The 25,762-nt window shown below is 50.9% G+C and overlaps 1 protein-coding gene across 3 annotated transcripts in view; it reads left to right on the top strand.

Annotated features, from left to right (window-relative positions):
* The first annotated feature begins 6,022 nt into the window (after nucleotides 1-6,022).
* The window catches only part of SLC6A6 (solute carrier family 6 member 6), a 93,950-nt gene continuing 74,210 nt past the window's right edge, over nucleotides 6,023-25,762 (top strand). Inside the window, exons 1-2 of one of the 3 annotated variants that reach the window (XM_049863486.1) lie at nucleotides 6,023-6,110; nucleotides 21,208-21,245. The gene's annotated coding sequence lies outside the window, so the exon portion shown is untranslated. Of the gene's footprint in view, nucleotides 6,111-6,134; nucleotides 6,365-21,207; nucleotides 21,246-25,762 lie in introns of those variants that run through there. The other 2 variants (XM_049863487.1, XM_049863488.1) reach the window with 2 other exon arrangements.

Genomic DNA, 25,762 nt, shown 5'->3' with positions numbered 1-25,762 from the left:
GAGGGAGAGGAGAGACAGGGATGTGCAGGGAGTGTGGGTTTAGCTCCGGTGTGGTGGGATCCATGGGGCTGTGGAAAGTAGGAGAGGGATCTGAGAGAACCTGTTTTGATTTTTTTTTTTTTTACTGGCGTGTAATTGCACAGTGAAACGCACAGATCTAAAGTCTATAGTGCAACAGAGTCTTACATATGTCTACACCCATGTCACCCTCATCTAGACCCAGACACACCCATCTCCATCCCTCAGACGGTCCCTCACGGTTCTGCAGTAACTCCCCCACCCAGGTCCCACTCTTTTATTCCCATCCCCACCAAGGAGTTCTGCCTAACTCAAAAGTTCACGTACACCACCAGCGTGTGGGCTGTCGAGGCTGGCGTCTCTCACTTCCGTTTTTACATGTCTTGGTAGCTGCTCCTTTTCCCTGCTGAGTTGTAGTCCTCGTACCTTTTTTCATTTCTCCTGTTGAGGTATATAACCTGGGCTGTTTCCATTTTGCTGTACTATGAATTGTGCTGTTATTCCCGTTCTTGTCCAAGTCTTTGGACGTGTTTTCATTTCTTGTCCCTAAATACTAGGAGTGGAATTGCTGGTTCATAGGTTATGTGTATGTTTAACCTTATAAGAAAGGGTCAGACAGTGGTCCACAGTGGCTGAGCCATTCCGCCGCTGCCCCAAGAGTCCCCATCCCCCTGTGCTGAGCCGAGAATGGGTTGGGGTTGGGGGAGGGGAGGGGGTGGAGCCGGAAGCCAGCGAGGCGGCTTTGCGGCCACCCAGGGGGAGACCGTGGCGGCCTGGCTTTGGGGTGGCTGTGGGGCTGAAGGGTTTGTCACAGTCTTTGGTGAATGTGTGTGTGTCTCCCAGCTCTGTCTCCAGCACAGACACAGCAAACCGTCCCCAGGGGCCCTGCCACCAGCAGAGAGGAGGAAGTGAGCCTACAGGCCCACAGACCACATCCGCAAGTCAATTCCGTGCTGGGCTCTGCTAGGGACCCCTGCCTTCTAGGGGCTCTGGGTTGGTGGCTCTAAGTTGGCCTGAGGTCCAGGCTGCAGTGGGGCACCAGGCAAAGTGCTTGGTGGCTGGAACAAAGTGAGGGAGGGCCTGGAGGTGGGACAGCCCAAGTATGAGTGGGGGAGGAATGGCAGGCATTGTTGTTAATGTTTGCTGAGCGTCCGTGTGCCCGCTTAACGCTCCACACAAGTCACCTCATTTCCATTTAATCCTCACAGCAGCCCGTGGCGTAGCGCTTGTTATTAGTCCAGTTTTACAGATTAGGAAACTGAGGCACAGAGTCACAGGATTCACTCTAGGTCACACAGCCAGCAAGGTATAAAGCTGGGATTTGCCAGCAGGCAAGAGGAGCGTAGGTAGGCAGGAGGCAGGTCAGCGGAGGCCCAGGTGCTACGGTCAGCCTGGGTGGCACACGGTCTGTACACCTCCAGAGGTGCGGAGACACACTGGAGTGTGCCCAGAAGTGAGAGTGACCAGGACACTGTCCCTTGGTCTCTTCACAGCTGTTCTGGGAATGATGCTCTGAGAGTCATAAGGCTGGCCTCAGCGGGGACGGGGACGGGGACAGGGGTCTTCCCCGAGCTGGCCAGAGGACCCCACGGCGCCTGGACCTCCGGCACCATTGCCACAAGTCTTGTTGGTTGCCTGATAGCTGAGATAAACTCTCTGGCAAGGGACAAAGGGTTTTGTTCGAAGTCGTGGATCAATTTTATTTTACTGCTGCCAGTTGCTGAAAAATTATAACTAAGCAGCCTTTAAAACATCTCATTCCCCGCCTTTGAGTTAAGGGCTGTGGACTGATGTCCAAAACAACGGCCTTGCTCCTCACACCCCTCCCATTAGCTCTCATTGGCAATAGAGCTCCATTCTTGGAAGAGGAAGCCCAAGTCTCCGTGGAATTCCCTGTTACTATTTGGCTTCTGCAGGAAAGCTCTGCCTGGGTTTCCTTGAAGGTCGTTCCCTGTTGCCAGCACTTTCATTCTTCTTAGTGCCCACAGCCTCCTCCTGGAGTTTCCAGTACCCGTTTCTCGGCCAGGGGACAGAGGCTATACACTGAATGCCCCAGGGGTCTTAAACTCAGCCACCTGTAGGGGCTGGGCAGGTGGGACTCTGGTCGCCTGGGGAGCCTGTGCTCCACCTCAAGGGTGGTAGCTGATGCCACTCAGCTCCAGGTGATTCTAGACAGGGGATGGGTGAGTCTGGGGCAGCCCCCATCTTCCCATTTTTCAAGAGAAACCAGACATTTGGATTTTGAAAATGTGAAGTCTCCCACTTTTATATTCAGAATGATTAACTCAAGATATTGTAAAGCCCAGTGGAGGCCAGGTAAGCATATCTGGGAGCTAGATTCAGCCCAGGGACCTCCAGTTTGAGACCTCTGACCTCTCTCACCATGGCCCAACAAGACAGGGCTTATTATCCATATTACAGATGGGGAAACTGAGGTTCAGAGAGTAGGGATATCTGGCCCGAGTCACGAGGAGCAGGGAATGTGAGCTGGGAGACTCCACTCCCGTGACCGGCTCTCTTCACCCACCCTGGCCTCAGGGATCTGGCTCCCCCTGCATCCCCACTTCCTGTCTGACCATCCCATCACCTCATTTTCGCCTCTCTTGAGGGCGGAGGGTGGAGTACTTCCTGCCTCCTTATTTTTCTCTCCTGCCTTTTGGGGCTAGGTTTTCTGTCTGGCAATTAACCATGCCCTAAATCCCCTCACTCAAGAATGTGGCCTGTAGCGCCAGAGTGACCTTAGACAAGTTACCTAACTTTTCTCAGTTTTTCCTTCTGTAAAATGGGAGAAATAATGGTACCAACTTCATAGGGTTATCGTGAGGATTCAATGAGTTAACATATTTCAAGTGCTTTTAACTGTGCCGGGCACAATATAAGGATTTGTTAATTAAAATAAACTCAGCAAATGTTTGTTGAATACTTACTGTATGCCAGGCCCTGTGTCAGAACCTGGTACTCCAAGAGGAACCCAAGGATCAGGTCCCATCTCTCTTGGAGCTGACAGTCTAAAGGAGGAAGACAAATGATTGGACAAGCCTTGTACTGGGTGTCCTGAAAGCCCCCCACAGACACTACAGCCTCCTCTGGCCACTTTTCATCTACTGAAGAAGGGCTGGGCCATGCTTGGCTCCAAGGGCCAGGCATACTCCTGAGAGGCTGGTCACAGATGTTTATGCTGGTTCTGCTCAATAAACTAATGCAGAAAGCTTTCCTACTTGGATTGTGTTTCTGTCCTGTCTGCTCATAATGCTTCGACTCGCCCCAGCCCAGCCCTGCCTCAGTTTCCACTCCTCACTATAGCCTGCCCCTTCTCCTTTCAGAAGCTGTCTTTCCCCCTGGGTTCTTGCCATTTCTTCTCTTCCTGTTCTTTCCCCCATCCATTCTCCAAACGCTTACCTAGCTCTTGAGCACCTGGTGGCCCTAGTACTCCAGGCCTTGTTAGGTTTCTGGGTTTTCTTCTAAGTGAAATTGGAAGCTATCAAAGTATTTTTTTTTTCTTTTGATTGTAGTGAAATACATATAACAAAATATTTGCAATTTCAAGCATTTATCAAAAGGGTTTTACAAGTCTGTTTTCTGACTGCTAGGGGTCAAAGTGGAGGGATAAGAGGGGAGGCGGGAGACACATGAGGAGGCTTCTGCCGTGGAAGGAATGACTCCAGGAGTGGTCCCCATAGCTCAGAGGACTCACCCTTCTCACTGAAGCTGAGATCCAATTCCCATCTTAGCCAGAGGGGGAGGTGACCCAGCCCCTTTCCTGGGGGCTAGCCAGCAGCTGTGCTGGTTTACCACCTTACCCAGAGCTAGACAGACCCCAGTGGCATGAGATTCAAGGTCACTCCAGCCAAACCCGACCTGGCTCACTGGCCTGGTGCAAAGACCCTCATCTCTATGCTGCAGCTTTTGCTGGCCTACAGAAGGCCAGACAATCGTGGGCCTTTCCAGACTGCAGCCCGAGCATGTGACTCCCTCCTCTCAGCCATTCATGGCTTCCGTTGCCCTCACTCTCCTCTACAACCCTTAGCGTGGTCCAAGCCACCTCCGCCTAGTGCTGCCACTGCTCTGGCCAGCAGGCCTTTGCCCAAGCAGTTTCCTCTGCCCAGAACACGCACCCCTCCCCCCTCCCCCCCCCCCACCCCTCTTGGCTCTGTCAAAGCCTCCCCTTGGCTCAACCTCAATTCTTGAGCTACTTCCCAGGCTAGGGCCCTGCTGTCTGGCTTCAGCTCCTCCGCCCCTTGCAGGCACACATGTGCAGAGCGGTATAGAGTCCGTGCTTGACATCTGCTCCTTCAGCCCAAAGAGAGGTGGGGCCTCAGTTTCTTCTCTTCTCCAGCTTCACTTTTCTCACCTATAAAAAGAGTGCAATTACCCTGGGCTCAAAGGGGAGAGCCGAGGTGCCCAGAATGGGTGCCATCTGGGGTAGCTGTGGTACTGCTGGCACTGCCGATCCCTGGGGGCATCCTGGAGGAAGGGGTACCTGGGGCCAGCAAAGGAGGGCAGGAAGTGCATGTGCTAAGCCACCTTGCCTGGAGGCCAAGTGGGAGGAACCTGCTGGAGGTCAAGTTGGAACCAGGGGGCAGGGGGCTTGGATGAGGAAACCAGGAAGAGATGAGGGTCACCTCCGGAATGCTGCTCCTCATCCTCCCTGTGCCCCCTCAAGGGTGTCACTGTGGCCCTTCCAGGCAGGGGTCTAGCCTGGGCCAGGCCTGACTGGGGGATGGCTCTCTGTGCCTGTTTGGTATTTCTTCTTTAGTTCTTGCTTTAAGAGGTGGAAGGATCCACGTGCTCATCTCAGTTTCCCAGGGACAGAGAGGGAAAGAAAGAGAGAGAGGAGAAAGCTGTCACCCAGAGAGGAGAAAGGCCAGCTTCTCCTCCCACAGTCTCCCCCTCATGCCTGTCAGGGCTGGATGTAGGGAATGGTCTCCCAGGACCTGCTCATTCAAATAAGGACAAGAATAAGGGCACATTCCCCATCCTCTTTTAAAAATAGTCCAGTTGGCTGGCACACTCTTGGCATTTCCTAGGTGCCAGGTGCTGGTCTGCGTGCTTCACACTGTTAACCTTGAATTCTCATGGGCAAGCCAAGGGGATCCTTTCTACTACTTTTATCTCCATTTTACAGATGAGGAAACCTAGGCACAGAGAGCTTGAGTAACTCACCCAAGATTACACAGTGGAGACCGGGCAAAGACAGGATTCCAGGAGCCCTTTGCCTGTCTTCAACCGCAACCTCAGTTCACCGTCAGTCCACTGGCGGAGGCAGGGAAGGAGGGGCAACTGTGCCCATTTTTCAGAGGGAGGCACCGGGACTCCAATATGGATGTCTGGCCCAAGAGGGCAGTGCAGTGTTAGTTAGCCTAGTCTAGCTTGGACCTCGTAATTCATGGAATCTCAGGCTCTACCCAATGAGCCAGGTAGCTGGGCGCGTGGTGGCGTCTGGTGGCTGGTGATAGGGGAGAGTCGCGGTGGGGGGTTCTCTAGCTCTCCACCTGAAGTCTGGAGGGGTACTGAGGACGGGCTGTACCACTTGGCTCTAGCATCTGGGGGGAACGGTTGCCTCGCAAAGTGCGCGCTCATGGGGGAAGCAGAAGCCGAATATTCGCCGCCAGGCTAGAAGGTGTGTGCGCGCTCAGCGTGCCCGGGCTCTTTGTGTGTCCGAGCCAGTGCGCGCGTGCCTGCGTGTGTGTGTGTGTGTGTGTGTAAGTGTGTGCCTCCGCGAGTGAGGCGGGGCCGGGCACCCAGGCCCCGCCCCGGCCCGCCCCTGACCCCGCCCCCTGCCCGGCAGAGCTGGTATTTTTCCACCCAGCAGGATGGGTGATGCTAAGAGCTGCTCGCTCAGACAACAGACACTCGAGGTCAGGAAGAAGCGGCTTGTAAATTGCCGCTTCCTCCGCGCTGCAAGTGCGGAGCTCGGGCCACTGGCGACAGCCGCGCGCCGCCGCCAGCGCCGAGCCACGCGGGCGCGGGATCCCGAGGCCAAGGCGTGCGGAGAAGCATCGCTGAGCGCGGAGCCCGCCGGATCTCTGGCGCCCGACGAGTGGAAGGCGGCGCGGGCGAGCGCAGCGCGGGGAGTGCGGCGGCCACCGCAGGTACGGACCGCAGGGCGCGGCGAGGGCGGAGCGCGGGGGCCAGCGCAGCCTGCTCTCCCGAGCCCCCTCCTGAGCCCCGCGCTGCGAGCCGCCACCTGGCGTGCTGGCCAGCCCGGCCTCCCCGCTACCGGGTACCCCATCCTGGCGCCCCTTTCACAACCGGGGAGGCACGGAGGGTCGCCTGCTAGATCCTGCTGGCTGGGCTGTTATTGTTTCCTCGGCGAAGGGGCTGGGGCTTCTAGAGCAGGCGGCAGGTGTGTGTGTGTGTCCGTCTGTCCGTTCATCCCCGTGACCCTGTGTATGTCTCTGTGCCCCTGAGTGTGGCTGTTTCTCTATATCTGCAGTTTTGTGCACTTGTGCGTTACAGTGTAGGTCTGTTGTTCTCTGTGCTCTGGACGGTCCGTGTGCCTGGTGTGTGTTTGTGTGTCGGTGTGTCCCCGTGTGTGGCTGTGATACCTGAGTATGGCTGTCTCGTGTCTTCGACTGTGTGCACTTGTGTGCTCTGGTAAGTGTCTGGATGCCCCTGAGTGTGGCTCTGCTTCTGACTGAGTCCTTGGCTATGCGACTGAGCCCCTGGCTGTGTGCACGTGTGTCTCCGAGTGCGGCTGTGTCTCAGGGTCCCTGACTGTACCTGAGAGTGTTCCCGGTGCCTAGAGGGTTGAAGGGCCAGAGCTGGTTCTCTGGGGCAGGCACTGAGAGGAGAGAGGTGGCGTGTCTCTGAGGGTGCTGCCCACGTACAGTGTGCAGGTGGTGGTGCCAGTGTCCAATAGTTCTGAGCCGCAGGACCGAGGCCCGGAGGGACAGCTGGAGGGCAGGTGGGCGGAGGGCAGGGTCAGCCTGACAGACACATCATCTTCCCGACTTTTCCCCTCCCTTGTGCGTATTCGCCTTTTGGGTAGGAGGTTCTCATCCCCCTTCCACCAGGGAAGCTAGAACCAGAATCCCAGGGGCCTCTCTTCCAGCCTGGAGCCCCGAGGGATACAACCCAAAGGCTAGACTTCAGCCTGGACGGCGGGGGACCTGTGGGTGGCCCTCACTGGCACAAGGAGGGAGGTGTGTGCTGGGCAAGGCCACCGGCCTGGCTATTTTGGTTACTGCCAGCCTTTGCCAGGCCGTGGTCTCCCCCAGGACCAGCCTTAAAGGCTTGGGAGACAGCCTGGATCCCCATTTCCTGGCCCTGGGAGATAAATCAGCTCAGTAACTGCCCAGACAGATGCTGGAGTGGAGGGTCTCTGGGTTTAGTGGCACGTAGCTCCATTTGGATTTGAGTAAATTGGCCCCTGCTTTGGCACTGCTGATGTTCAAATAAATGTCATGGAGATCTTTTTTTAAAATTTCTTTTTAATTTTTTGTTGGCTGGAAGGGAGGGCATCTCGTCCAAAGTCTCCCAGCCAGAAGGAGTTTATTTTTAAGAGACAGAGTGCGGGTGAGCGCTTAGCAACCGCCTGCCTCCCTCTCGACCACAGAGTCATCCCAGGAGTGTGGGGTGGGCATGAAGGAGTAGGGGCGAGGGAAGGAATTTCATTAGGATGGTGTTGTGGGATACAGGAGGAGAACGAGGGCACCGGCTGAGAACCCGCCTTAGGGTGAGATTGGCAGAGAGGCTAGCGGTCTTAGACCTGCCTCAGTCTCCAGCTGATCTTGAACAAACTTCTTTTGACCTCAGCTTCCTTATCTGTAAAATGGGTGGGGTAGATCCTGGTTATGGGGTAAGCTGGGGACTGAATGGCAGGAGCTTATCCCCAGGTTTCTGGGTCCCAGTACTGCTCCCTGCCTTAATCAGCCGGTGACCTTGGACGTGTCCTCTTGGCCTCTACAGCCTCGGCTTTCCTGTCTGGGCAGCAAGGACGCCGACACCCACGTCGTTGCGTCCTTGAGGGGATTGAGGGAGATGAGGCTGAATAAGCCTGTGGTAAGCTGCAAAGCCGGGCTCGGCTGCAGAGCTGCTGATTAGCAGATGTCACGAGGTCCCAGGTCACTGTTGTATGAGCAAGGGCCAAGGTGCATTCTCGAGGCTAAGTCCTTCAGGGGGATACCATTATACTGACCTGTGGTGCAGCTGCAGATGGCCTCCCTTGCCCTGCCCCCGTCATCTCATCCTGCAGGGACTTGGTCACATCTGCTCTGCAGAATCCAGAGGTGCTAGTAGGTAGTGCCCATTTTACAGATGGGCAGACTGAGAGCTACCAAGAGGACATAGCCTTGATTGGGCGGTGGCGGAATTGGAGTTTGAAAAGCCTTTCCTTAACCAGCTGTGAGTTTTGGCCCCATGGGACTTTGATCTCCGGGTGGCCTGGGGAGTTGGGATTGGACCAGTGCCTGGGGTAAATGAGGGACGAAGGCATCCTGGTCCTCAGGGTTGGAAGCTGAGCTCGTGGGTCCATTGGCACCTTGATTCTGCCCTAGTTATCCATTCTCTGTGCCTCCTCCAGGAGCCTAGCATCTCCCCTGATGCAGTGCCTCCCAGGTTCCAGCCCCCAGGAGGCAGTTTGGGCTCCGGGACCATATTTTCTAGCCTCAGTTTGTCTGTCTGTCCGTCTGTCAAAGGATCCGGGAGCTGTACTTCTCTGAAAGTCTTTCCGAAGGTCCCAGGGTGAGAAGACACTTGGGAGTCATTGAGCACATTCTTCTACGTAGGGGAAATAAGTCTCAAGGACATCCCAGAATGCAGCTTGGTCTCAGCAGGGGGGGACTTGGGTGGGGATTGGGGCTGGCCTGGAGCCCCAGGGCTGCCCCAGCAAGCACCGGCTGGTCCCCTGCTTCTGCAGAAGGTCATAAGTGAGAGTCAGATTCTTTGGGGCTGCGTCTCGCTTCTCCGCGTTTGCCAGTCTGCCTTGGCTGAAGCCTTTGTTTAAATGTGTGGGTTCTGGGAAGAGCTGTGGGTATGGAAATGTCCAGGGTGGGCTTCAAGGGAAAACGAGAGCTCTTTTTAAATGTGGCTCAATTAGTTGGTTAATAAACCTTGGCTAACCTTGTGTGTTTTGGACAGGCACTAATTTGGGGTAGAACATTGGCTTTCAAGGGAGCTGGGATAGTGTGGCAGCTGCTGTGACCATGCTGTCTGTGGGGTGCTCTGAAGAAGACTCTGGGGTGCAGAGTGTGTGTTGATGGTCGGGCAGTAGGCAGGAGGCACCCAAAGCTTCTTAGAGGAGGTGATGTCGGAGTTGGCATTATCTGAGGCTGGAAAAACAGGATGGACTGGCATTCTGGGCAGGGGACATAGCAGGTGCAAAGGCACAGAGGCATGAAGTAGCCAAGCATGTTTGTAGAACAAGCTCCCCAGGGTCTCAGCTGGAGAGAAGAAAAGGAGCCGGGGCTGGATTTGTCAGTAGCTCCACAGTTAAGGACCTTGAATGTGGGGTAGAAGGGCTTGGACTTTATTCTGAGGTCAGCAGGGATTTGAAAGAGGCTCAGACTGGGTTTGGGAACAATGGTGGAGAAGCCAGGCAAGCCTGGAGGCCAGGAGAGCCCTGATGGTGAGGGAGGAATGAAGCTGGTATAGGAGGCAGAGGGTGACTGGGCCACTGCTGGACAGGGCACGGAGCTTTTTCTGTGCCAGTGAGTCTTGCCCTGAGTGCTTTCTGTGAGCACAGGGTGAAGGCCTGAACGTGCTGTTTAACAGGTACCAAAAAAAAAAAAAAAAACGAAACCCACTGCCGTTGAGTCGATTCCAACTGATAGTGACCCTATAGGACAGAGTGGAACTGCCCCCATAGAGTTTCCAAGGAGCGGCTGGCAGATTCGAACTGCCAACCTCTTGGTTAGCAGCCGTAGTACTTAACCACTACATCGCCAGGGTTTCCTTAACAGGTACACATGCCATTAATTTGCTGCGTTTGACCTTCCTGGGAACACGCAGCCCCAGCGTCTTTAAGGGTGAGTTATGTCTGCTCTGGACAGGCCTGTGGGGTTTCTTTTCCCACCTCACCGGGTCAGAGACTTCCTTTGGAAACCTGAGCTGAGACTGATGTAAGAGTGGGGGGTAGCGGGGTGGGGAAGGGCAGAGAGAGTCACAAGCAGATGTTATATTCCTAAAGCTCTGTAGGACTTGGCCAACCAACCCTTGCAAAAACCACCAGCCAGCCACCCAAAATAACAAAAGGGCCAGGGGGAGGGAAAGACAGTGTTGGGGGCTACAGTAGATGATAGACTGTGGTGGTTCACAGCTCTTGGTTAGGCACTGGACTTCCCTGAAGTACTTTCTTAGAAATTCAGATTCCCAGGCTCCACCTAGACATACTGAATCAAAATCTTCGGGGGGGGGGGGGGTGGGTGGAGCCTGGGAATCTGTATTTCCTTAAAGTTTCTCATGTGATTAAAAAATTATTATTTTAAGATTGAGATATAGTTTAAATGAAATGCAAAGATTCTGTTACAGTTGGGTGAGTTTTGACAAATTTAAGAGTAGTAGTTAATTGCTGGGCTGCTAACCAAAAGGTTGGCAATTTGAATCTACCAGCTGCTCCTTGGAAACCCTATGGGACAGTTCTACTCTGTCCTATAGGGTCGCTATGAGTTGAAATTGACTCGAAGGCAACAGATTTGGGTTTTTTTTGGTTTTTGGTATACCTGTGTAACCACCACCCAGCCTGAGATATAGAACATTTTCAGCTCCCCAGAACCTTTGCTTGTGGCTTTCCCCTCCCAGAGGCAACCACCTTCTGACTCCTATCCCCGTAAATTAGTTTAGCCAAGCCTAAAACTTCACCTGAATGGGATTGTATAGTGTCTCCTCTTACGGGTCTGGCATCGTTTTCTCTGTCTTGACGTTGTTGAGATCCATCCAAGCTGTTGAGAGTATCAATAGTTAATTTCTTTTTATTGCCAAGTGGTATGGCATTGTATAGATGTGTGCAACATTTGTTTATCCATTCTCCTGTTGATGGACATTTGAGTTGTTTCCAGTTTGGGGCTATTATGAATAATGCTGCTGTGAGCATTTGTGTACAATTCTTTGTGAACATATAATTTCATTTCTCTAGGAGTGGAACTGCTGGGTCATAGGGTAAATGTATATTTAACTTTATAAGAAACTACCAAAGGCTTCTCTTTCATTCATTCTAGGATCTTTTAAATACTACAGTAATAATACCTCAAGCAATACAAAACTCTATGAACTAACAAAGTGAAGTTCTACTGGTCCCCCTCCTTGATTCAAGGCCCACTCATAAGGGTCACCACTTTAATAGTTTGGCATATATTCTTTCAGATCATTATATTAAAAAAAAAATTGCAAACCAATTAGTCTTTAGTTTGTCATCTGACCATCTGTCCATTATCCAGCTTTCTTTGCGTTATAATAATAATAAAAAAGATCTTTAAGGCTGTGCATTTTCCTCTGCATACAGCTTTAACTGTTTCTGTGTGCAGAATACTCCTTTTTATTACCTTCTAGATTAATTTTCATTTCGGTTTTGACTTCCTCTTTGATCTGTTTAGAATCTATTCAGCAAGCTAGCTCTAGTTTTGTTGTTGTTGTTGTTTTAAACAAAAATGACATCATACAATATTTCATTCTGTCACTTGCTGTATTCAAAATAGCAGACCATTGTGGACCTGCTGTGTGTCAGAATGAACAGATCTACCCAGGCCATTCTGAATCACTGGTCTTAATTACACCAAGTGCTGCCAACTCAGTGAATGAAACACACCTACCTATTGACTTTGAACTTGCTCTGGAGGATGGGCAGAGGAGCAGCTCCTTCATTTTTCTGAGAAGAAAGGGAACCAATATTTATTGAGTGACCACTGTACTTTATCTCTCTTCTTGCATTTTGTCTAATCTTCCTGCACTTATTTTGTGAGGTAAGGGTTATTACTCTCATCTTACAGAAGAATTCATCAAGGCTCAGAGAAGTGTCTTGACCCAGCACACACAACTAGGAAACGGTGGAAGGGGAATTTGGACCAGAGGCCACCTGACACCAAAGCCCATCTTCATTCCACTGATGGCACTACAAATGTTTACTGAGTACCTACTGTGTGTCAGGCATGTTGCCAGGGCCAGGAGCACAGGGATAAATAAAATGGCCCCCGTGTGCAAATAGCTCATAGTCTTGTAGGGTGCAGGGAGGGGAGAAGATCTGTATCTGGAAGAAGTTAATGTACAATCCCAGGAGGTTTATGCCAAGAGCAAGGAATGCCCTGGAAGGTCAGGGAGAGTAGTCCCTTCTCTGTGGAGTTTGGGAACTTGGAGTGTAGGATCACTGAGTTAACCTTCTCTGCCCACCCACTTTATGAATGAGAAGCTTGAAGTTTCCTGAGTGAGGCCTGTATCCACACAGGACTATAAAGCCATCGTAAGGGCTATCGTTCAGAAATGGATTGTTCTTCCCCAGTTCTGCCCCGCATTCAGCGATTATATAAAACTTCCCTTTGCAGAAGTGAAATTAAGGACAATGTTTTTGCCTTTTGATGATTGTGCTCATGGTTCTCAATGCTGATTTTATCACAGTTAATGGGGAAGAGGGCCAGAGATCCAAGCTGTACAAAGATTCCTTAGGGCTTGGCTGCCCCCAGATGCCTCCAGAGTCCAGGATGGGGGTTCCTGGAAAGCAGGGCCTTCTGCTCAGAGATGAGCATGAACCTGGCATGTGGAGAGCAGGTCTGGCCACATTTTTTGGCACAGCGTTGAGGAGGTGGCTGTGAGAGGGCTGAAGGGGCTGAGGGTAAGTGCCACCTGCCTGGTGGTGGTCTGCCTGCACCCTCAAGTGGGGTTTGAGTAGGCCTGGGCTGGAAGGAGGAGAGCTGAATTCTTACCCTGCTCACTTGGGCCCTCCCTGCTTCCCTTCCCCCCTCCCCTGAGCCTCAGCCTCCATTAAGTGGAGGGGTGGGACCTCATCTCTGTGATCACTGTGCTGGGACATTCTGAGAGTCCCCACCCTTACCCAAGACTTTTTTGAGCACAATGTAAGTGCTAAATGACTCACTGCCATTTTCAATCGCCCTTCTAGCAAAGTCCTTAACTTGAGGATGCCTTGGTGCCTGGTGGGGGCTGAGGGGTGTGCTGGTTGGTGGATTTTAGCAGAGTCATGCTTAATGAGTGAAGGGCACCGGAAGGGGCAGTCTTGAGGGCTCTGCTTTCTTGGCCCCACAGCCAGTTGGTAGGTAGAGAAGATAGCTGCTCAGCCCTGAGGGAAGATTCTGAAGTCATGATTTCAAAGGCATTCCATCATCAGATGCATCTGGTATCTCCTGTCCAGCCGGACATCACTACTTAACACAGCAGCCTCTTTATCAGCCTCTGTGCTTCCTGGGAGCTTCTCTGCACCACCCAGGGGACAGCTGTAAGCATGTCACTCTTCTGCTCTAAAGTCTTCAGTGGCTCCCTAGTGCTTTGTGAAATCAAGTCTAAACTTAGCGTGGCATTTGAGGCCTTTCATGATCTGGCTCTTTCCCAATGTTTACCCTCATCTTTCTCAACTTCTTTCCTCTCTCCTGTGGTTTGGCGGGTTTATACTCCTTGGCTGAGCAATGGGATCCCTCGGCCTTGCCTGCCATTCTCTTGGCCCTCAATGTACTTTCGGCTTTCTCTTCTTAGTCCCAGTCTTTAAGGGCCAACTCGATGCTGCCTGCTCTGAAAGCTTCTGTTGAGCCATTTGACAGTGCCAGGCATTCAAAGATGACCTGAGTCAAAGTGGCCTGAATCTCTCCTTGCTCTGAGACCCTGTGGCCCTTTCTCTGGCCCAAGCTCAGACCTTTGTGGTCTTGCCTTATATCCATCAACCTTGAGAGGTGACTCCAGCATCCGGCAGAGGGCCTGATGCATAGTAGGTGCTCAGTACACAAGTAATAAAGAGTATCTGACTCCCTCTATCCTGAAATGAGAGGCTGAAGTTTGAATATCTGAGTGGGTCCAGGCTTGGAAATTATATTCACCCACCTACCATCTACCTACCTGCCCACATGCCTACTCACTTACCCATCCACCCATTCACCCGTTCATTCATCCATCTACCTACCCATCCATCCATCCACCTACCCATCTGCCTATCCACCATCCACCCATCCATCCACCTACCCATCTGCCTATCCACCATCCACCCATCCACCCACCCACCCATCCGTATGTCTGTCCGTCCGTCTGTCCGTCCACCTACCCATCCATCCGTCCACCTACCCATCCGTCCGTCCGTCTGTCTGCCCGTCCATCCACCCGTCCACCTGCCCACCCACTCACCCATGCAACATTTATTTGTTCTGGGCCATGTGCTAGGCACTGGGGATATGGCAGGTGAACAAGACAGACCAAATCATGCCCTAATGGAGCTGACTCTCTGGTAGAGGTGATAGATGTTAAACAAAAAATTACTCACAAATGATTAATGAAGTATAACAGGAGCCCTTTTAAAATCAAAGACCCAGTGTTGGGCATCACAACATCCTTGGCCGCTGGCTTCCTGTGTGGCCTAGGCAAGTCTTCTCTGGCCCTCAGTTTCCTAATGTTGTAAGGGATGGCCTGGCTCAGCATCATGTTTGGAGGAATTCCCTGCTGAGTAAAGAGGAAAAGACCCTTCCTTCTCTCTGTTGTGGGAACGCACGCTGTCACTGTTACCACGTGGGTGGCTGTACCTGTGGGTCTCCTGAAGGAAGTGGTTGCCCTCCTGTTGGTTTTTCAAGATGCCTCAGCTTTCAATCTGAAAGGAGGCACCCTTCTCAATCTGGGGTCTGGAGTTCTAGTCAAAAACATTTCCTTAGGGAACAGTGGAATTTTCTTCCACCATTGGTAGAAGAACATAAATTAGAACAGACCTCAAAAAAAAGAAAAAGGAAGAGAAAATATTCCACACCTGCAGCCTCTTTGTGCAGATGTGAGCGGAGGTCATGTTCTTGGCTTCCACTCTCACCCAGAAAGGTCTCCTGGGGGCAGCTCTGGCCACAGATGTGTTGTGTGTTGTCCACACAGAGCTCTATAAATTTGAGCTAACTTTTTCGTATGAAAAGTTTATCAATGTATATCTATATAAAGCTTAAATATACACATACTTACACTTTTTATTTTGAAATGGTATTAGCTTCATATGCAGCTGTAAGAAATAATAAAGAGAGACCTGTATACACTTGACCCAGTTTCTTCCAATGGTAACATCTGCAAAAGTGTAGGACAATATCAAACAAGGATATTGACATTGGTACAGTCAAAACGATTAATACACTCGGCTGTTAACTGAAAGGTTGGAGGTTCTAGTCCACCCAGGGGTGCTTCAGAAGTAAGGCTTGGCGATTCACTTCTGGAAAAGCAGCCACTGAAAACCCTGTGAAGTGCAGTTCTGTGCTGACGCACATGGGGTCGCCATGAGTCGGGGTTGACCCCACAGCAGCTGGTATGGTCAAAATACGGAACGCTTCCATCACCACCAGGATTCTTCCTTTGCCCTTCTGTAGCAGTGCCAACGTCCGTCTTCCACCCTGCCTTAACGACTGTCCTTGACCGTTATCAGTTCTCCATCTCTGGGGAATCAGACAGCCTGTAACCCTTTAGTGTTGGCTTTTTTCAGGCAGCATAATTCCCTGGAGATCCACCCAGGCTGTTGCATGTCATCAATTGTTCATCTTCATTGCTGCCTAGTATTCTATGATGTCGATGTACCACCGTTTATTTAACCATTCATCCTTTGAAGGCCATCTGAGTTGTTTCTTGTTTCAGACTAGTACAAATAAAGCTGCTGTGAACACTCATGTCAGAGCCAATAGTTTTTAAATGTGGGCACTTTTTGCCCGTGCATCTTGCCATCTGGTTTCTCTAGACACATGGGGAGATGTAGCCGCCTTGGGCCTGCCATCCCTTTGGATGTTCCCTTGGACGGAGACATGGCCCAGGCTTCCCAGTGTGTCCCAGCCCCACTGACCACCTCCTTGCTATCTCATACTGGAGGTGTGGCAGTGTGGCGCCCCTCACTGCTGAAGATTAGGGAACAATCCCTGCTCCAGCTAATTGAACCGAGCCGAGTGCAGCGGAGGAGAGAGTGATTCATGAACTTCCTTATGCTTTCAATTTACAGCCCCTCAAACTGGAGGTAAGTCCTCCAGTTCAGGGTCCAGGTTCAGGGCGCACTGAATTTATGGACTTACTTGTATCTGGTGCCAACCTCGAGCACTTTCATCAGTAGACAGTTCAAGGCTGAAGCGGGGGAAATCCCCATGGTCCTGCACCCTGAAACACTCCCATGGGAGATCCACATCAGGCTGGAGATGTTTCTGGTCGGATGCCAGGTGATGCCCTATCCAGGGCTGCACTTGGGCCCCTGTCTGCTTTGAACTGTGGGCAGCACACCCCAAGTTCAGACCCCAGCTGGGCCAAGACGGCAGACAATGTGCCTTCGTGAACTTAAGAAATTCAGCCTTGCGCAGAGAACAGAGGCCGCCAGAGTCTTCCCCAAGCCCCACATCTGAGACCTGGAATGTTGTTTTCAGTATATTTTGTTACCGTGGCTGTGGAGTTGAGTCTGGGGAGGGTAACTGCTCGCCAGGTCTCGCAGAAGGACAGACCCAGCTTTCTGCTCCTCCTGGTAACTGGTTTGGAGGCTGAGAGACACCAGATAATTTTTCTCCCCTCTTTCAGCATTTCTTTACACCTCTGACCTCTGCTTGTCGTTACCCTAGGCGGGGACTTCAGGAGCTGAAGCAGCTCAGGGGCTTGTTTGGTTGCATCTTGGCTCCATCTTGGAACCACTGTAGCAATAACAACAATGGCAATAATAGTAACGGCATAGCCCAGCTCTCCGCAGGCCTGAAAGCATGTAGCCATCACGTGGGGATCTTGCGAAGATGCCCTTTCCTAGGTCTAGGGTAGGGCCTGAGATCCTGGACCTCTAACCAGTTCCCCGGTGCTGCTGATGCTGCCATCGATCTGCGGGACCACACTTGGAGAAAAGGCGATGAATGATCACTGTTGATGAGGCAGTGGTGGTCCCATGTTAGAATTCTGAATAAGGAAGTTCATGAATCACTCTCTCCTCTGCTGCATGGCTCTGTTGAATTAACTGGAGCAGGGATTGTTCCCAAACCTTCAGCAGTGAGGGGTGACACATTGCCATACCTCCAGGGCCAGGCCACGACATAGTGAGGAGGTGGTCAGCGGGGCTGGGCACACTGGGGAGGCCAGGCCATGTCACTGTCCAACAGAGCATCCAAAGGGATGGTGGGCCCAGGGCTGCTACATCTCCCCATTGTGTCTAGAGAAACCAGATGGCCAGGTACAAGTGCAAAAATGCCCACATTTAAAAACTATTGGCTCTTGCATGAACGTTCACGGTAGCTTTATTTGTACTAGTCTGAAACAAGAAACAACCCAGATGTACTTCAATGGGTGAATGGCTAAACAAACGGTGGTATATCAACATCATAGAATACTAGCCAGCAATGAAAAGAAACAAGCTATTGATAGCATGTAACAACCTGGGTGGACCTCCAGGGAATTACGCCGACTGGAAAAAACCAATACCGACCTCCATACAGGAGACCTGGGTTCGATTTCTGGCTCGTACACCTCATGCGCAGCTACCACTTGTCTGTCCGTAAAGGCTTGCATGTTGCTGTGATTCTGAACAGGTTTCAGTGGAGCTTCTACACCAAGACAGACTAGGAAGAAAAGCCTGGCAATCTACTTCCAGATATTAGCCCGTGAAAACCACATAGAGCACAACAGTTCAATTTGCAACCGATCGTGGGGATGGCACAGGACCGGGCAGTGTTTTGTTCTGTAATGCATGGTGTTGCCGTGAGTCAGGGGCAGGCTGCAGCTGACAACAACCACAACAGGTACTGGGTGCCTATAAGCGTAAGCCAGACCCCAAATCATGCCCTGTGGTTTATAAGCATCATCTCCTTGAATTTTTCCAAAGATACTATTGTTTTTATTTTGCAAATGAAAACCTGAGGCTCCAGAGAGGGCAGGTAACTTGCCCAAGGTCACGCAGCTGGAAGGCAGCCACTGCCACTTTGGAAAGGATGCAGATGGGAAAAGCCCTTTTCTGAGCAGTGACCACAGTCCAAAAACCACAGGCGGCTTTTCAAGGGAGCCAAGTCAGATGTAAATCAGTGGCGAGCCTAGCAGGCCAAACTTGCTGACAGCCGGCAGTGTGTCAGATTAAGACCCACAGTGGGATTTGGTGCTGGTGGACTGGTGATGGGGGCGCCGTTGGGGGTGTTCACAGCTCCTGGAAGGCTAGCATGGGGCCTGCTGGAGTCAGGCTCACAGCCTCCCCCATTATTTAGACAAATTCCAGGGCAGAGCACTGGCTGGAAGGGCCGGCAGTGGGGCCTGGCGCTGTAGTTACTTAAAGACTAATCCATCCTTGAAACCACTCAGGTGTTTTCCCCAGCTGGGGGCCTGGCTTGAGGACAGAGAGGCTGTGGTCTCCTGCCTGGCGAGGGTTTTATTTTTGCACTGAGCACCTGCCCTCAGGAACTAGGAAGAGTGGGACAGAGATTTAGAGTTTTGTTTCTCAGCATGATTCCCGGACCCACAGCTCGGGAGTCACCTGGGAGCAGGTTAGAAAAGCAGGGTCTCGGGCCCCAGCCCAGATCTGCTGACTCAGGTTCCCTGGAGATGGGGCCTTGCAGTCTGTGTTTTAATGAGCCCTCCCAGTGATTCTATGCCTGTTTAACTTCGAGAAGGGCTGTTTTCAACATCTTGGCAGGATGCCTGGGTTGGGATCAGTCCTAACTTTTGCGATGCACATGTGATAGCTAGGGCTAGGGCCACGGGGGACCACAGATGTCATTTCATCTGTGTGCCTCTTTTTCTGAGTGTCAGAGAGGAAAAGGGACATGCATAAAGTTATACAGCAAGATCAAGGCAGGGCGTAGGTCTGGCTTCTTAGGGTTGCAAGTGGCAGAAAACCGTTCAAACTAACCTAAAAAAAAAAAAAAAAAGAACATTTATTGACTCCTAACTGAAAAGCTCAGTGTATACTTCAGGCACGGCTGGATCCAGGTGCTGAGAGATGTCATTGGGAATCAGTTTCTTTTTCTCCACTTTTGGGCTCCGCGTCCCTCTGTGTTGGCTCCATTCTCCTTGGACTGCCTCTTGCTGCTCCAAGCAAACGCCCTCCCAACCTAGCAATCAGAGAAAGAGCCTTCTTTTTTCATAATATTTTTAGCAAAAGTCCCAGTCATTGCTCACATTATCCAGGTTGGAGCTTAAGTACTATCCTGGACAATCACAGCAGCCCCCTCTGATTGGCTAGGCATGGCTCACCACCCATCCCTGGAAGTGGGAGGTAGGATCAGCCCACCAGAACCCCATGGACTGAGAGCAGGGTGCATGGGTCTCCACGTGGAAGAGATGCCCACTGTCCCCAGAAGAAGTGCATGGGTGCCAGCAGGTGACCTAGTGCCGTTCTCACCTTCTTCTCTGAGCTGGGCTGGCTTCATGCACCTGGTAAGGTCTCACCCCAGACAAAATTATGCTATCTTTCCCCTGGCTCCCTTAACACTCCTTTTGTAATTGCGTTTGCAACATCCTAACTTCATCTTTCACGGTTTCCCTCTACCCTTGGTACAGTCCAGTATAGAAAAGTACCTGCTGGCACTTCCACCCCCTGCACCCGAGGCAGACATTGCTAATCTACCCTAGTCTTCATGGAGCCAGGTGTCCACCCAGGTATGGCTCCAGTCTCTGTGAGAGCAGGGAACTCAGCTGTCTTATTCAGTGCCATGTTCCTAGTGCCCAGAACAGTGCTTGGAACATAGTAGGTGCTCAGTAAATCGTTGACTGATTGTCCCTACCCTGCAGTGCCTGGAACCTGTGTGAGCTGCTGAAGGATGTGGTCTGGGACCAGTGCTTACTGACTCTGGTGTTTTTGAGTTCTGGGGAAGAGGCTTAAGGGCAAGGCTACAGGTATGAGGAGGAGGAAAGAAGAGGTTTAAAAAGAGAAGAAAGAAGTGCCCAGCTCTGGAGGCTTTCTCTGCCCTCCCCCTCCCTCCATGACCCCCTTCTCTTGTCTGGTAATCCCAATTTAACTGTTCATTGAGCTGAAAGATCTTGGTTGATAAGGAGCCTGTCTTAGTTTTTACATTTTTAGATTCTGGGCAACCTCGAGCACCTCCAGCCTCAGGCAAGTAGCTTTGTTGGTGGAATGAGAAGCCGAGGTGACCTGTCCCCACTTGTATTACTTCCCCAACTGAGTTCCAAAGAACAAGAGGTGTTATATTAAAAAAAGGGGATCTATGGGCAGTCATACTGGAGACCCCTCAGCTCAGCAAAGGTCCGCAGGTTTCCTTGGCGGTCCTTCTCAGAGCCTCTGAAAGGTTGGTAAGCATCATGGTCTCCAAGAACCTGGGGCTTCCGGGGCCTCCCACAAACCCTCCAGCTAGCCTTGGTGCTTCCTTGAGCTCATGGGGGGGGAGTCTGTCACAGGCCTGGTCTCCTGATTGAGCTTGGGGGGCTGTCAGGGTTAGGGGCAGCCACCCATAGACCTTTTCCCCTGTGACCACTGGCTGGGCCCCTGCCTCTCTCAGCACAGGCAGGAGGATGCCTGGCAATTAGCCAGTTCTTGCTGCCCACTGGGTTTCAGGGACACAGCACCAAAGAGATGGGTGTGTGGGAGTGTATGTGTGAGCGCATATCTGCACGTGTGTCTGCGTTTGTGTGTATTTGTGCGTCTCTGAGAGCGTATGTGTACATGTGGTTCTGTGTATGTGACAGTGAGCTTCTGTGTGAGTGTGAATATGTGTGTCTGTGTATGAGTGCACGTCTGAGTGTGGGTCTGTGTAACACTGTGCGTGTGAATGCCTCTGTGTGTGTGCGTGTCTGTGCATGAGAGTATATGCGAGTGTGTGAGTCTGTATGTGACACTACATGTGTGAACGTGTGTGTCTGTAAGAATATACATGTGTGTCTGACTGGGAGGCTGTGTGTCTGTGAGAGCATATGTGTGTATGTGTGTGTGAGCATGTGTATATGAGAATGTGAGTGTGTGCGCGTGTGAGTGGTGTAGGCCAGGGTGTCCCAGCTTTCTCAGTCTCGGTGTTGATATGACCCTTCCCCAGCACATGCTATGTTTGGTGGTCACAAGTGAGAAGAGGACTTCCTGTGCACAGTCAGTCCCTGATGGAATCTTCTTTCCTTCTTTGCTTCCTCTCTTTGCAATAGGTCAAGAACAACCGTCCTTTCTGAGGAGACTTCAAAACGTAAGTGGCATCTTGATCTTGTCTGTGATGGTGTTGTCTTGCTGATGTGTGGTGGGTGACCTGAGGTGGGAACCCCAGGAAGAGAGGACAGAGCCCCTGAGATGCCAGGACCTGGTTCACCCATCACCTCCGAGTGGTGGTCCCCAGGCCTGGGTTGGCCACCTATGCCCACTCAGACCCCACGTGGGAGGTGGCCCAGCCAAAAGGCCAAGCACTGGTTGTAGAGTCCTGGCTGGGTCCCATCCTGACCCTGCTACAGCACCACCTTGGGCAAGTACGCTCCTCACTTCTCTCAGCCGGTTTCCTTGTTTGCAAACTGGATAACGAGGCTGTATTCAGACCCTGCTTTGCCTCTGGAAGGCTCTAAGGCACTTCATGGCGTGGTTATTCTGAGGATTAGGAGTGAGATGTATAGGAAAGGGTGAGCTTGGCTCCTCACAGAGCACAGGCAAGATATTCCAGAAATAGGGGCTGTTGGCACAATTGTATTTTTTTTTTAGACTTTTTATTAAAAAAAAAATTGAAAACCTTCAGAAAAGTTGTAGGAGTATTACAGTGACCTCCCATCTCCCCATCCACTTAGATTTTCCTCTTGTTATATCTCTGCCACACCTGCTTCGTCTGTCTATAATATATACTGTCAACATAGGCACGTCATATTCTTCTCATGCCTTTTTTTGCTGAATCACTGGGGAGTAAGTTACCGGCCCGATGCTCCTTTACCCCTAAGCCTTCTGCGTAAATTTTGTACGAACAAGGCCACTCTCTCATAATACTCCAGCACAATTATCAACTCCAGGACATTTAACATTGACAGAATTCTTTTATCTAATCTGTGGGCCTTAATGGCATCTTGTTGATTGTCTCCATGTTTACAGCAACTTTTTTTTTTTTTTTCTTCCAGTTTAGGATCATAGTAATGCTTTTAAAAGGAGTTTAATGGGGCAAGAACCTGCCCTTTGTGCGACTGTCTTATCTTGTTCACCCTGGTTTGGAACGTTGTCTTGGTTACTATTGAAAGTCTCTTAATCAGGACATTCAGTAAGAAATACGTTTTACAACAGGATGCAGTGAGAGCTCACACACGTAGACGTGTGAAACCGAAACCAAAGTTTTACCAAACAGGCCTGTGGTCACCATCTGCACTGCCCTATTCCATTTGGTTCTGTTCCATAAACATGATAGTCCTGACTCTACATTGATTTCACGGCCTGCTAGTAGATTCTACTCTGGAATTTGAAGGCTTTCGCCTTCTGGGCAGAAATTTCTAGGAGGTAAAGTAGTGCCCCCGGCCAGATTCCCACTGGTCCAGGGAAATGCGGGTCGGATAGGGAGTCCCTGGGTGATGCAAATGGCTAACGCACTTTGCTGCTAACTGAAAGGTTGGAGGTTCAGGTCCACTCAAGTCACCTCGAAAAAAAGCCTTGACAATCTCCTTCCAAAAACTGAGCCACTGAAAACCCTATGGAGCACAGTTCTACTCTGACACCCACGGGGTCACCATGAATTGGAGTCGACTTGATAGCAACAGGTTTTCTGAAGCCACACTGAGAAAAAAGCCACTTTGTGGCCCCAACGATCGGTTGCCCTCAGCCCAGGTCCTCTGTCATGAGCAGCCACAGACCGCCCACCCCAGGGAGATGTGTTCTTCACCCCATGACACTGGCCGTGGAAAATCAGACAGGTGTGCCCTTGGTGTCTCCTGCCTCTCTGAGCAGCTGTGGAGTGGGCATGAGGATGACCTTCGACATCTGCCTCCAGAATGATCATTGTAATCCTAATCAATGTCAATACTTACAATTGCCAACATTTATGGAAGTCGTCACTGTGTGCTCATTTAAGATGGTGCTAAGAGGTTCAGTATGTATTAGCTCATTTCATTCTAGAACCCTGTGAGATGGGTACTCTTACTCTTTCTGTAAAAGTGACAGATGAATTTATTGAGTGCTTACTCTGCGTGTCGGGCATTGCTAAGCACTTTGTGAACTCATGCTGTCTTCCTATAGCCCTGTGAGGTGGGCACGGACATTATCTCCGTTGTCCAGGTGAGGAAACTGAGGCTCAGAGAGATGAGTGTAGTCCCCCAAGGTCACACAGCTGGGAAGGATTTGAGCCCTGGTTGATCTGATGCTGCTGTGCACACTGCCCAACACTGCCCGGCCCACCTCCATGCTGGGCGTAGGCGCCCGGTCCAGCACCTTCTCTAGGCCTGGCTGCTGGTTAATGAGTAGCAGAGGGCAATGGGGAGCAAGATACCTGCTGCTGTGAAGCTGGAATGTGACTTCTGCTTCCAGATAAAGACGGTCTTGTGCAAGAAGCCCCAGCCCCCACCCAGGCTGGTGGCTTTATAGGTGGTAAACGGATGGAGTCCAGCCATTGTTCCTCTTTTTCGAGGCTTGCTGATCTGTCTGCACTGAGGTGGGAGCCCATTTTATAGGAGAAGCAGCTGAGGCTAAAAGGTGGGTTTGCTCTCAGGCCTACCTGATGCCTCCTCCAAGCAGCCCTCTTGGTTTAGTCTTTCTGTAAGAGCTCCCTGGCTCCCTGACATGGTAGGCAGTGGGATTTGGAGGTGGAGTCTTTAGAGGACCAGGATGGAAGAGCAGAAGCTATCACCTCTGAAGTGTGAGGACTACTAGTGTTTGTCTCTCCTATCTGGGGTGGATCACTGGGTGCCTTTGACCTTCAGATTTCTATCTGAGAAAGGGGGTGATAATTGCTCATGAGCCCCTCACAGGGTCCTGTGCCACTAGGTAGAGATTATGAAGTGAAGAAGTAACCAAAATGACTTAGTCAAGGTTCTCTAGAGAAACAGAACCAGTGGGGAATTGGCTTATGCAGTTGTGGGGCCTAGGAAGTCCAAAATCCGTAGGTCAGGTGAAAGGCTTATATGCCCAAGTCCATAGGTCAGGTGATGGGAAGAGTGAAGAGTGAGGGAGTTCTGACAAAATGTCTATTTATAGTCTCGAGGCAGAACACACCCTAGGAAAATACCCCTTTTGCTCTTAAGACCTTCAACTGATTAGATGAAGCCCATCCATATTATGAAGGATAATCTGCTTTGCTGAAGGCCAACTGATTAAATCACGCGGAACTACTTCATAATAGCAACTAGACTAGCGTTTGACCAAATATCTGGGCACCATAGCCTAGCCAAGTTGACACATAAAATTAACCGTCACGGTCCACCCCTTGACTGCTTGGCACCCACATGCATCTCCTTAAACCATACATAATTTGCAAATAAAGACAATAACAAAGCCCTACTTTGCCTAATATGATACAGCTATTATCCTGCATTACCATTAAAAATGCACTAACCCCTTTTCCAGAGATGATGCAGAGTTAATGCATCTTATGTTTTATGATATATAATGGAATAAGAGAGGGAGGAAAACAAAGATTTACATATGCAAATCCATGTCTATGCTGTGTGGGAGTGTCAAGTAAAATTAATCAAAATCCCATTTTTTCCACTTCTCTGTTAGTTCTGACGCCAACTGCCCTCACAGCACTTATTTCTCTGACCCTAGCTACCTAGATGGAAACCCTGATGGCGTAATGGTTAAGTGCTATGGCTGCTAACCAAAGGGTCAGCAGTTCGAATCCGCCAGGCGCTCCTTGGAAACTCTGTGGGGCAGTTCTACCCTGTCCTATAGGGTCACTATGAGTCGGAATCGACTCGACGGCACTGGGTTTTACTGGAGCTACCTGGAGCGAGGCCAGACCTCATAAGTTAAAAAGACACCATCCTTCAGACTGCCAAATAGGCAGATGCCAGCCACAAGTTTGGGGAGTCCCCACAACACCCTCATTTCTGAGCTGATGGCCTCCAAATTCAGGGGTTTTCCTCTGTTCCTTTAAGATTCTAGCTGCAAGTTCAGGGTTCTCCTGAGCTCTCTTACTTCTTACCTGCTGGCTCCCAATAATCCCTTGGTATCTTAGTTATCTAGTCCTACTATAATAGAAATACCACAAGCAGATGCTTTAACAAAGAGAAATTTATTCTTTCACAGTCTAGGAGGCTAAAAGTCCAATTTCAGAGTGTCAGGTCCAGGAGAAGGCTTTCCCTCTCTGTTGGCTCTGGTAAGATCCTTGTCATCCATCTTCCCCTGGTCTAGGAGCTTCTCAGCGCAGGAACCTTGGGCCCAAAGACATGCTTCCCTCCTGGTTCTTCATTCTTGGTGGTATGAGGTCCCCCTGTCTTGCTGCTTACTGCTCTCTTTTCTGTCTCAAAAGAGATTGACTCAGGACACAGCCTAACCTTGTAGATTGAGCCCTGATGCCTCGTTAACATAACTGCCACTTATCCTGCCTCATTAACATCATAGAGGCAGAATTTACAACACATAGGAAAATCACGTCAGATGACAAAATGGTGGACAGTCACACAATACTGGTAACCATGGCCTAGCCAAGTCACCACACATTTTTGGGGGACACAATTCAATCCATAACCTCAGGCTCCAGAATTATCTGGAATGACTCACAGAACTCACAGAAAGTGCTATACGTACAAT

Source organism: Elephas maximus, chromosome 20 (genome assembly GCF_024166365.1).
Source record: "Elephas maximus indicus isolate mEleMax1 chromosome 20, mEleMax1 primary haplotype, whole genome shotgun sequence".
NCBI classification, from domain to species: domain Eukaryota; kingdom Metazoa; phylum Chordata; class Mammalia; order Proboscidea; family Elephantidae; genus Elephas; species Elephas maximus.
The sequence above is the reverse complement of the archived record's forward strand: the minus strand, read 5'-3'. Positions and strand labels throughout refer to the sequence as shown.